Consider the following 12,589-nt stretch of genomic DNA (forward strand, 5'->3'; position numbering starts at 1 on the left):
GAGGAACACTCCTCCATTGTTGGTGGGATTGCAGACTGGTAAAACCATTCTCGAAATCAGTCTGGAGGTTCCTCAGAAAATTGGACATTGAACTGCCTGAGGATCCAGCTATACCTCTCTTGGGCATATACCCAAAAGATGCCTCAACATATAAAAGAGACACGTGCTCCACTATGTTCATCGCAGCCTTATTTATAATAGCCAGAAAATGGAAAGAACCCAGATGCCCTTCAACAGAGGAATGGATACAGAAAATGTGGTACATCTACACAATGGAATATTACTCAGCTATCAACAACAACGAGTTTATGAAATTCGTAGGCAAATGGTTGGAACTGGAAAATATCATCCTGAGTGAGCTAACCCAATACAGAAAGACGTACATGGTATGCACTCATTGATAAGTGGCTATTAGCCCAAATGCTTGAATTACCCTAGATCCCTAGAACAAACAAAACTCAAGACAGATGATCAAAATGTGAATGCTTCACTCCTTCTTTAAATGAGGAAAAAGAATACCCTTGGCAGGGAAGGGAGAGGCAAAGATTAAAACAGAGACTGAAGGAACACCCATTCAGAGCCTGCCCCACATGTGGCCCATACATATACAGCCACCCAATTAGACAAGATGGATGAAGCAAAGAAGTGCAGACCGACAGGAGCCGGATGTAGATCGCTCCTGAGAGACACAGCCAGAATACAGCAAATACAGAGGCGAATGCCAGCAGCAAACCACTGAACTGAGAATAGGTCCCCTATTGAAGGAATCAGAGAAAGAACTGGAAGAGCTTGAAGGGGCTCGAGACCCCAAAAGTACAACAACCTTAAGCAACCAGAGCTTCCAGGGACTAAGCCACTACCTAAAGACTATACATGGACTGACCCTGGACTCTGACCCCATAGGTAGCAATGAATATCCTAGTAAGAGCACCAGTGGAAGGGGAAGCCCTGGGTCCTGCTAAGACTGAACCCCCAGTGAACTAGACTATGGGGGGGCAGCAATGGGGTGGTTTGGTAGGGGAACACCCATAAGGAAGGGGAGGGGGGAGGGGGATGTTTGCCCGGAAACCGGGAAAGGGAATAACACTCGAAATGTATATAAGAAATACTCAAGTTAATAAAAAAAAAATAAACCTTAGAGGTACTAAAGGAATGTCTGAGAGGCAGCTGCAGTCACGACATTACTTTTGATATCACAGAAAAAGCTAGGGCTCTCTAGGTTGCAAGAGATTTTTTACATACGGCCTAATGACATTATCCCTGAGAATTGCCATGGCCTACCTGCTAAAGATCTTTCTTAATATTGACCAGATTCTAGGGTGCCCTTTCCAGGAGTGTCTCCTTTGACACAGTGGAAACATTTATGCAGAACATCTCTCTAATGCTAGAGAGTTCCCTTTGCTTTATGAGTGGTTACCTGCTCTGAATGGACAAAGTTATTCAGGGTCTTGGCATGTGTAGAAAATACCTAGTAACATGGGATGTAGGAGAGCCTTCTGGATAATTTTATTACCAGGTCCATTCCTGTGAAAAACAGTTCAATTTCCTAAGTTCTATCTGTTTCCCAAAGGGCATTGTTTCCCTACAGATATTAAAATGAGTGGATTATGTATTTAATTTTCTAATTGTTAATTCCTTGATAGGGGACTTTATAGATATTCCTGAATGTGTACTCAATAATTCTGTTTTCCAAATCTAGTTTTTTGCAATGATTTTCGCAACAAAGCTGGCCAAGCTAAAGAGTGAATTTAATAGTGTAAATATTGTGTACCTACTTCAAATGATAAACGCCCAAATTTTTATTTAATGCAGAAATTACCTGACATCAGTGAATCAAAGGACAGCATGGACTATAGAATGCAGTTCTGTAGTCACATTAGATATTATTTCTTTAATATCTACCTTCCTGTGTTCCAAGGGTGAGACTTCAGGCTTTTGGATGTTTTACAATTATACTTTTCAAGCCAAACAATAGATACAGGATGATGAGAAGGGAGAAGAATGGCTTGAGTTCCAGTAAAACCTCAACCTCAATAGGCTCATAAGAACAGGAGGGAGTATATTTGGTATTGTCATTTGTGGATACTCCATTCTTCACCTAGGAGCACAGAATCCATATTAAAATTTCACATAATTTCATAGATGTAGAAGCCACCAAATATATATATATATATATGTAGAGAGAGAGACAGAGACAGAGACAGAGACAAGGATAGATATCTAGATAGATAACTAGATAGATAGATAGATAGATAGATAGATCAGCCACCAAAATTAGATATGATTAAGATTAATGAAGCTTAGAAGTGCATGATTCCAGGGACAGGTTATATATATTTCCTGAGAGACACAGCTAGAGCATGTTATTTACACAAGTGAGTGCCAGTGGCAAACCAGAGATTTGTAAATGGACCTCTTCTTGGTAAATTTTGAGAAAGGTTTACTAGAGCTGAAGATGCTCTACCCCATCAGTAGAACAATGACAATGAACAAGAACATTCTGGTACTATACAGGTATTCAAAGACTGTACATGGGCAGACCTATGGGTCCAACTGCATATGTAGCAGAGGATTGCATTGTTGGACACCAAAGGAAGGAGAGGCCCTTGGTTCTCCCTAGGTTTGACTCCCAGTTCAAGGAAATGTCGAGGGGCAGTAAGGGGGGTTTAAATGTAAAGGAAGGGAAACGTTCAGGTCTCTTATGGAGAGGATACTGGGAGAGGAAAAAAACATTTAAAATGTAGATATAGAAATATCCAAAAAGTATTAAAATTAACTTAAAAATTAAAAAAAATCAAAGAAATATAAGTAAATAAAACTGCAAGGTAATCAGACATATTGATTCAGAAATCTAGAGGGACACTGTCAGGGAATGGTAGTCAGCATAACACTAGTGGAAAGAATGAGGTGATGAAGTTTCAAATAGAAGTGTTTCTCTCTCCCAGATGTCAGTGTTATAGGAATCCAAAGCTGGAGGAGATTACTCTGAGCTGAGCATACAATACTTGTCTTTCCCTTCCTCCTTAGGTCTTTTTCCTTTTGGGGGAAAAAATAAAAGGCATGGGCTCTCAGAAAAAAAAACACTATACCTGTCCCAACACCTGACTTTTGGAATAATAAAATTAATGATAAAAAATCTCTGATTCCCAGGAACCATAACAAGCAAGGAAAACCAGATGCTACTGAGAGGTTCGCACTTCCTAAATCCCATATATGGAAGGCTCAGATCAAGGCTATGTGTTCAGTGAACCCTCACAACCCCTACACAGCACTCACTGTGCTTTCCCATGTACCACATATTTCATTTTTTTAAACTAAACAGAAGGCCAACATTCTTCTACTCATTTCTGTTATGTACATACTCTTTGTTCTCCCTCCCAAATGACTGTTTGTAATGAAAGAGAGGCCATTTAGTATTCCCTAGGTGTACTGCAGGAATATCTGTGATGCAGTTCCTTGTGACATCACAAAAGCTAGTGCTCTCCAGGGTACAATAAATTTTTCAGGGAGGGCCAAATGATGATGTCACTGAGAACTGCCATGGCCTACCTGCTTTCCTTATATTGACCAGATTCAAGGGTGCCTATTCCAGGAGAGTCTCCTGTGACACAGTGGTAACCTTTGTACTATATCTCTCTACAGCTGGAAACTTCTCTTTTCTTCATCAGTGGTTACAGGCTCTTAATGGACCAAGTCCGTTAGGGGCTTGTATTAGGTAGAAAAGATCTAGGAACATGGGTTGTAGGAGATTCATCTGGATAATAACTCTATTACCGGGTCCATTCCTGTTACAAACTGTTCAATTTTCTAGATTTTCCCTCTTTCTCAAAGGCCATTTTTTTTCTCTACAGGCATTTAACTGAGTGAATTTTGTATTTCATTTTCTAATTGTTCATTCCTTGTTAGGGGACTTTATAGATATTCCTGTATGTGTATTCAAACATTCTGTTTACCAATTCTAGATTTTTGCAATGATTTTGGCAACAAAGGTGGCCAAGCTATAAAGTGAATTTGCAAGTGTAAATATTGTGTATCTACTTAAAATGATAAACTATCAAATTTTTATTTTATGCATATACATAGCTGCCTGAGTAAATAAAAGGAGAGCAGGGACAATTGAAAATGTTTCTGTAGTCCCATTAGATATCATTTCTGTAATATCTACCTTCCTGTGTTCCAAAGGGTGATATTTCAGCATTTTGGATGTTTTAAAATGATTCTTTCTTCTGGCCAAAGATAAGATAAAGGAGGATTGACAGGGAGGGAAGAACTTGAGGTCCAGTTAAACTTCAAATTTAATAGGCTCAAAAAACAGGAGCGATTCTATTTGGCATTGGCATTTGTGGATTCTACATTCTTGACGTAGCTGCTCAGAATCCATGTTAAATATATATATAAAATCAGCCACCAAAACTAGATAAGATTGATAAACCTAAGAAGCACATTCTGTCTGGAACCAGATGTAGATCTTTCCTTGGGACACACCTAGAGCATGTCAAATACAGAAGTGAATGTGCTGTTGCAAAAATATAAAAATAAAAGTAGTCTTTTACCCCGCTAACACTGTCACTGTAGTTTCCCAAGCCTCTGCTAGATATCTTGGTTGAATACAGCCCTACTCCTCATCTGCCCAGTGTCTCTTACTGCCACACACATTCTTACACTCAAATCCTCACATAAAAGAACACACAACAAAATAATCTTTGACCCAATTGATAAGATATAATAGCCCACTTAAGCATACCAAGCCTGGTACCATCCATACCTTTGGAACATTAATAACAACAAGTAAATACACAGAGCAGAATCTTAACTTCACCTGCCATGGCTTCTCACCTCTCCTCTTTCTGTCTCTCCTTTTTCTTCTAGTCTCTTCTACTTCCTTCAAACTTCTTTCCTGCCCATCCTTCCTTCCTCCAATGATAGGCCTCCTTCTATACTGGACCTGCCCCTCACCTGTACTTCACAAATTTAATGGTAAAGTGGTTTTGCAGAATTCACCTGAGTTCTGAGTACAGGACAAGGCAGCTGTCCTTAGAGCAGTGGATTAGCATCAAAATACAGATAACTTCAGTGTAAACAATGTTTCCCCCTTTTTGTCCAGTTAAACAGACTTTTCATTTATATATCAATTGAGTAAGATTATTACCATTCAACAATTTATAAAGCATTTGATATATTCAACACCCAGTCTGTTACTATATCAGTTAGAAATAATATTTAGTTCTTCATTTCAGCTTGAGAAAGGCTTAAAATCTATATTATGTCTTGGCTAGCTTGTATACTATCTGATAACTATCCAAAAAATATCTATATCCAGATTTATACGGCCTGATAAGCAATGAGACTATAATCAGTCTCCAAACGCGCCAGAAATCTGAGAAAGACCAAATATCTATACACATAGGAAGCCTATGACGACTTCTAGTACTGAGAGGTTGTAGAGACAAATTTCCACTAGCACAGTCCACTGTTAGCAACATGTGAGTGGGATACTTCCTACACTTTTCAGTGTTTTTTCCTAAATATTGACTTTAAAATGCATTTAGCATAATAAATATTGAGGAGGATGGAGGGAGGGAGGAAACTGAATGGGAGGGGAGGTAGGGAAGGGAGTAGGCTTTGGAGGAATTAGTTATAGGGAAAGCAGGGAAAAGAGAATGGAAATCACAAGTGTGGGGTGCACATCTCAAGGAAGATCCAGAGAACTGGGAAAGGCGAGTCCCCAGGATGTCTATTGGGGTGACTGTAGCAATGAGGGTACAGATCCTTAATTTGCCAATTCTGTAGCCAGGAATGACTCACAGTGATGTGACAAGGAAAAAAACCCACCCATTAAACCTTCAATCAAAAGTGAACACAGCCTACAAGATCTTCAGAGACAAAGATAGAAACAGTAGACATGGAAGGAATGTCCAACCAATGGTTATTACAGATTGAGACCTACCGCATGAGCAATCACCTATCTCTGATACATTAAAGATACTCTATCATGCTTGCACACAGATTCCTAGTATAACTTTCCTCTCTGTGACTCCACCCTATACCTGAGAGAAACAAGTGTAAAGATTCACCACCAAACATTAGCTGGAGCTTGGGGAGTCTTTAAAAAAACAGGTGAAGAATCGAGGCCCAGATAATATGAGGGACTTCACAGAAAGACCAATAGAATCAACTCATGGGCACTCTTGGGGTTTTTCAAAGACTGAACCACCAACCAGAGAGTGAATATGGACTGAGCCTGAGCCACCAGGACATAGGTAGGAAATGTATAGCTTTGTCTTTTTATGGGTTCCCCTGACAATGGGTGTTGGCGTACCTTGAAGATGGAGCACCGATCTTGGGATGTAAAATGAGTAAATAAATGAATGAATTTTAAAGAAACAGATGTCCCATCTACATACAACATGTTTTGGGGAAACCCAATTCTAGTTGTTCGGTACCCACATGAAGACAAAGCCTGTGGACTGCCTATATCCTTAGAGGCCATAATCCTTTTCATTCTGTTCTTCCATCTGTGTCCCCAAGCACCACCCCTGGTATGGCTAATGGATGTCTGCTTCTGTCTGAGTCAGCAGCTTAGTGGAGTCTCTCAGAGGGAAGCCATGTTAGACTCCTTTCTCCAAGCATAACAGAGTGTCAGTAGTAGTGTCAGGGATTGGTGCTCATCCCTGGGATGGGTCTCGATCTGCACTAACCATTGGTTGAAATTTCCTCACTCTCTGTTCTATGCACGGCGCCTTCATTTCTTGTGGTCAGAATAAATTTTGGGTCAAAAGTAGGTGTCTTTATCACTCCATTTGGGTTGCTCTCTGGCTACCGGAGATTGCTTCTTCAGGTCCATATCACTGAGGCTGTGAGTCTCAACTAAGGAAACACCCATTGATTCATGGGCATCTTTTACCCCAGCTCTCTGCCTCTTTCTGGATATGACCTCTACCTCCTCAACCCATTTATCTAGGCTGCTGTGTCTGTCCTCACTAGCAGATGGTGTGATCACAGAGACTAGATATGCAAGGTGAGGAGATACCCGAGGGTTCCCCTCCTGCTCAGAGGAGAAAAGGCTGGGGGAAGGATTGTGAGAGGGGTGAACTTGAGGGGGCAGTGTGCAGCATGTAAAGTGAATAAATAAACAAATAACTATGAAAATAACTAAGTCTACTTGAAGGTAAGAAGCAGGTGTGTGTGTAAGTAAGTAAGTAAGTAAGTAAACTTGAATGTAAGAGCAGTGTGTGTGTGTGTGTGTGTGAGTGTGAGTGTGTGTGGCTGTGTATGTATTTGTGTGTGTGTATATATATATATATATATATATATATATATATATATATATATATGAAGTTAAGAACAGGTGGGTGTATGTTTAATATTAAATTATCACATTTGAGAAAACAGTAGTCTATGCAGAAGAAAGGACAATTTAGTCACTATATTTACAAAAAATGGTGTTTGCTGCAGATGAATGAATGATTCGGTGATTAATAGCATTATCTGTTCTTCCAGAGAACCTGTTGACAGCTCACAAGTGGCTGTAATTTCAGCATCACGGAACCTCACACCTTCTTCAACCTCCTGGACAGTAGGCATGCATGTGTTGCACATGTGAACAAGCATATGTACAACAAAAAGTATAAAAACAGAAGAGCAGTTCCTGGTTGACATAATTTGATTTTCGTGAATATTCATAGTAATGATCACAGTCAAATAAACACTTTATTGTTCTATAGTGCAATCAAAACCACTAAAAGTTAATGATCACATGAGTCACTTAAAATCTATTTATTAAAAAATTGCAATAAAAATTTGCAGAAATGAAATTAAAATTTTATTACTATATGAATTAAAAAACATTAATATTCTCATATAGAGCTGAAAATAATACTTTACACATATTTCTTTGGCTTGTATAAATATTGCAGTTTGTGGTTAATTTGCTGCTGGTTTTTGTAGGAGTTCTTTTCCAGGTATTAGCCCATAAACTCTATAAACTCATGAAGAATACACTACAGGAATGTAGGCTCTATTGTGTTGAATCCAGGAAGGTTGCTATATGTATTCCTTCTTCTCTGATCAATTTTCTCTACGTACATTACAAGGATATTTTTGTTCATGGGTTCTTCCACTTTTGTCAAGCTGATAGCTGATAGCTGATAACTGGAGAATATTTAATTTTGGAAGATCATTTTTGAAGATATTTCCTAATGTCTGCACTATCAATGATATAGATTTTCAAATGTGTGGCCAAAGGAACAGCTATCAAGGGACTAAACATGACTTTTAACTACTGTTGCTTTGTCTTTTTGAAAGAAGTAATCAGAAAGGGATGCTGTTTGTTTTAAGGGACTCTGGGGGGAAAACAGGAAGGAGGACAGCATTTGAGACATAAATAAATTAATAAAATAAATAAATACAAAAAATAAAAAAGAATTCAAACTATACAGGAAAAACAGATTTAATTGCTAGGAAACAGTATGGTTTTATATCGTGTCCTAATTCCTGAATTTTATATACTTTAAGCAATCTAATGACTAATTCTCAAAAATCAGAAAATTGAAAAAAAAATGTTACAAGTAACACAGTAGGTTTACCAAATCATATCAACAATGTTTCTAGAACTGTACACTTTCTATGCCCATATCCAATCCAGAAATCCAGTTAACATTTACTTATTACATATCTTAAGTCATTCAGTTTTGTGATAATTCATTACTATTTTTATCTTCTGTGACCACACCTTTGAAGATAACTACTTACCTTGCAAGAATGTCTCTGAATTTGGATTTGCCCAGTGGTTTTCCTCTTTTAGGTTGAGATTATATGTACTTGACACAGATACCACAAAGTGTTTCTTGCTTCGCTTATCGCAGGTAAGCATTAGGAGGATATCTGTCATCTTAACAAGAACCAAATATGAAGCAATGAAATTATTTTAAATTATTTTCCTTTCATATTTAAAATATTTTAATGTATTTTCTTTTGTATTTCTTTTAAAGTAATAGAAGTTATGGGAGAATCACTTAAAGCCTATTTAAAGACTGTGTGTCTCTTCAAAACTTTAGGATTGGTTTTCAGCATCTCTGTCATTTTTTCACCAACATTTTGACCTGAATGATCCTTACTCCATGTAAGAAAACTCAGAACAATGAGTCTGAAGAGAATATAATTACTGTCTTTCTGTATGGGTGACTCATGCCTAAAACAATACTGTAGTTTTGGTGTCATGGTAATTTGTCAATGTCTTCAATATTTTCAGCACACTTAAATGGAATTTTATTTTTGTTTCATTATACTCATAAAGACTCAAGATTCTAATTGTATATTATTTTATTTTCCTGTTGAATAGCAACCTGAATCTAATTATATAACTCTAGCTGACTTTTATTTTTATATTCGGTCACTTGTAAACTCACTTCAGTTCCTGTATGTGAATGCATATTTGTGTGTGTGTGGGTGTGTGTGTGTTTGTGCATGTGTGTATGTGTGTGTGTGCGTGTGTGTGTGTGTGTCTGTGTGTGTGTGTGTGTACGTGTGTGTGTGTTTATATGAAACTATGATACTGATGTTGAGAATCACCTGGCTGAAATTCTTTTCCACAGCCCTTTTAGAAATCAAAAAGTGGAGGAAAGACTACTCCTGTTCCAAAATAATAGACACTGGGTGACCAGAACTGAAGTATGGACTGATCAAATGGTACACAAAGCAGGGGTTAACAATTCACTCTCCTGAGAACTAATTAGCAGTTCCATCCAATGCAAAGAATTTACATGTACTGAAGAATATGGAATTGTATCATAACGAGCTGAGATCATGTACAAACAATTTCTGAAAGATTTCCAAATAGCTAAGAATGGATACAGAGAATTTTCAAGACCCAGAGACATTAACATGTGGTTTAAACTCTGTCCAGAGGAAACCACTTAAGTACTGGATTAATCTACTAAAGTAATTTAGTAGCAAGCATACTTTACAATTGTTTGCAATTAAGCATGGTGGTGAATAAAGAGAACACTTTAAAGAAAGGTATGTTTCTTAAAGTTTGTTTCAAGACAGCAAGAAAACACACAGTTATTATTTTTTTTCTTTCTTTCACAGACTTTGCACCTTTTTGAAAGATCACTTTGGGATCCTTAATTATCTATTTATTATCAGAACTTTCTTCAGACCCAGAGTTCTTTTCAGTCCTGTCTTGACTTCTTCATACTTTAAGCAAAGATGATGGGTTCAGCATGGATATCACTGTGGTATGGAAGATGACCAATAATTTTTCAACTCCTTGTGTGTGGTTAGATTTGGATCTCAAGTAGTTTTTTCCCAACCCTACAAGGCAACCTATTCCCCGTGAAACACTTGCCATGTGGGAACATACCTCACTACTCATTTGGGCTGCAGAATGAAGCAGGGCCATACAGTGGACAAAGGCCATGGCTGGCAATAGGCAGCACTGAATTATACAAAAAGTGTGAAGAAAAACGTCTGTGTGGCACATCCCTCCTGAGAGATTCCTCAGATCTCACTTTCAAGTCTCTCCATATATTGTGTGTGACAGAACTAGTGTAACCAAATTTCAGGATACGTAAGTTCATCAGAAAAATGTACATGGGGGTGTGTAGAGATGGACTGGTGCAGATAACAAAGGCCATGAGAGCAGGATGAGGATGAACAGGAGGAAGCATTCTCCAGGTACCTCAAACTTCTTGGCGATTGAAAAGCATTTGACAGACAAGCCCTTTTCCTGCCAAAAAGAGCAATTGACACAATTAACACTCATCTTCTGGAAGACAGAGCAGTAAGCCACTAAAAGGATTCTTGCAGATAAGAGATATTGATTTTTTAATACTTTTAGACACTCAGTTACATCAGAGTCAAAGTCTTTCTCTGTAGTCGCAAAAATCAAAGCTTAGGAGTGATTTATTCTCACAGATTTTCATATCTAATACTTTCTCTCTTAACACAAGCGGATTTTCCAAAGTGTGTTAAGCATTGAGTCAAGTGTCCAAATATTTACAAAGCTGGTGCAAACTTGTAGTCTTTGCACTAATGCAGTTCAGGCAGAAATTTTACCAGGGGTGAGTCAGTTTCACATGCTGTATAAGCAATCATTGAAATTAAGGAAAAGAAAACCTTGACTGTATCTCAACTTTTTACCCATTCTAATCAGTAACTAGTTATAAATGTTAAGCAGAAAAACAGATCAACCTACTTATTTCTATGCTTTCGTATTGCCACAGGTATAGTCTCTCCAAAAACCCTGTGTGTGTGTTGGGCCCCGATTATTCTCTGATTGCTATTATGAATATTCAAACCCACACAATAAAGGTATAAATTCCTCAAGACCCATTATTTTTGAAGATAATGCAAAATCAAATAGTCATTTGATAAATAAATTACTGGTTTTAATACATAGAATTAAAGGCAAGGCACATATCGATGTCTATACAGTAAGGAGGTCATCAGAGAAGCTTTTTAAGATGTGTAAAATGAGACATGGAAGTGAAGAATGATCAACCAAACAACACCATACCCCTTCATGCCACAACCTTCAATATGACAGCTGGTATTTGTAACTTAATAATTAACGTCTCTTTATAGAACATGTTTTCTTAGCAGGAGTATCACTGCATAGGCGTTAAATTTCTATTTTCTTAATATTGTTCGTGATATTCTATCAACCAGACTTTTGATTTAAATAAAGAAAAAAAGAATAAAAGATGTATTGTCTTGATATGTAGTTCGGGCTAACCTGAAATTCCTAACTTCTCTGTCTCAGTCTCTTGAATGTGAGTATTCTAAGAACAGGATATGGTGCCTGACTTGATAGAAATTCCTTCCTATTCTTTCATCTCAACATCATAGAATTCCAACAAACTACCTGTATTTCTGTACACATAGTATTTATACAGTTAATCTTTGCTCATTTTTGCATTTGGCACCTGTGGTGTGATTGCTTGGTTACTTTCATGGAAAATTGTTCAGTTCCAGCAGAGCCTAGTCTGTTTTCAAATATCTACCTTTTCTTCTCTCTCCAGTTATACTCTGTTTTTCACAATACCACTGCTAAAGTAGCTGTTAGTACTGTAGTGGTGACTACTTTTCATCTTGTTCACATTGTTGCCTTATATGGAGACTGAGTATGGACTGCAAAGTTCTTATCATTATGTTTACCATCCTTACCAATATCTGAGCTCTCATGTAATGAGGAACTCCAGTGCTAAGCGTACTTTGGTTCCTTAGGGATTCTGCCTGTCCCTTCCCATTATATCTTCTGAAGTTCAGTCTCATGTCCCACAAATATTGGAATGTGGCAAACTCATTTTTCTCACACTCTGATAACTTTTCCTTTCAAATGAGATGTCCTTTCCTGTTTTGTGGAGTGTATATGTCTTTGCTGAAGTTTGGGTTTTCTTGACAAAAAATAGACCACTTTTTCCTGACAAGTGTAGAGTAGGAGATATCACCAGCCTCTTGGCTCTCTCTCTATTCACTTGATATAATAAAATATCAGAGATATGTGAGTAGATCAGCACATGGTTAATCCACAAATCAAATGTGATCTTCAGTATTTCCAAATTTTAAATAAATAAACATGTTATCT

At 37.7% G+C, this 12,589-nt stretch overlaps 1 long non-coding RNA gene across 3 annotated transcripts in view; it reads right to left on the bottom strand.

Moving 5' to 3' along the window:
• Positions 1-1,964: 1,964 nt before the first annotated feature.
• Positions 1,965-12,589, bottom strand: part of LOC134484747 (uncharacterized) — a 32,945-nt gene continuing 22,320 nt past the window's right edge. The window contains exons 3-5 of one of the 3 annotated variants that reach the window (XR_010062490.1): positions 10,364-10,729; positions 8,752-8,890; positions 1,965-2,098 (exon numbers count right to left, since the gene is read on the bottom strand). This is a non-coding gene — a long non-coding RNA (uncharacterized LOC134484747). Of the gene's footprint in view, positions 2,099-7,428; positions 8,152-8,751; positions 8,891-10,363; positions 10,730-12,589 lie in introns of those variants that run through there. The other 2 variants (XR_010062488.1, XR_010062489.1) reach the window with 2 other exon arrangements.

The sequence above is a fragment of the Rattus norvegicus genome (genome assembly GCF_036323735.1).
Source record: "Rattus norvegicus strain BN/NHsdMcwi chromosome Y unlocalized genomic scaffold, GRCr8 chrY_unlocalized_43, whole genome shotgun sequence".
Classification (NCBI taxonomy): domain Eukaryota; kingdom Metazoa; phylum Chordata; class Mammalia; order Rodentia; family Muridae; genus Rattus; species Rattus norvegicus.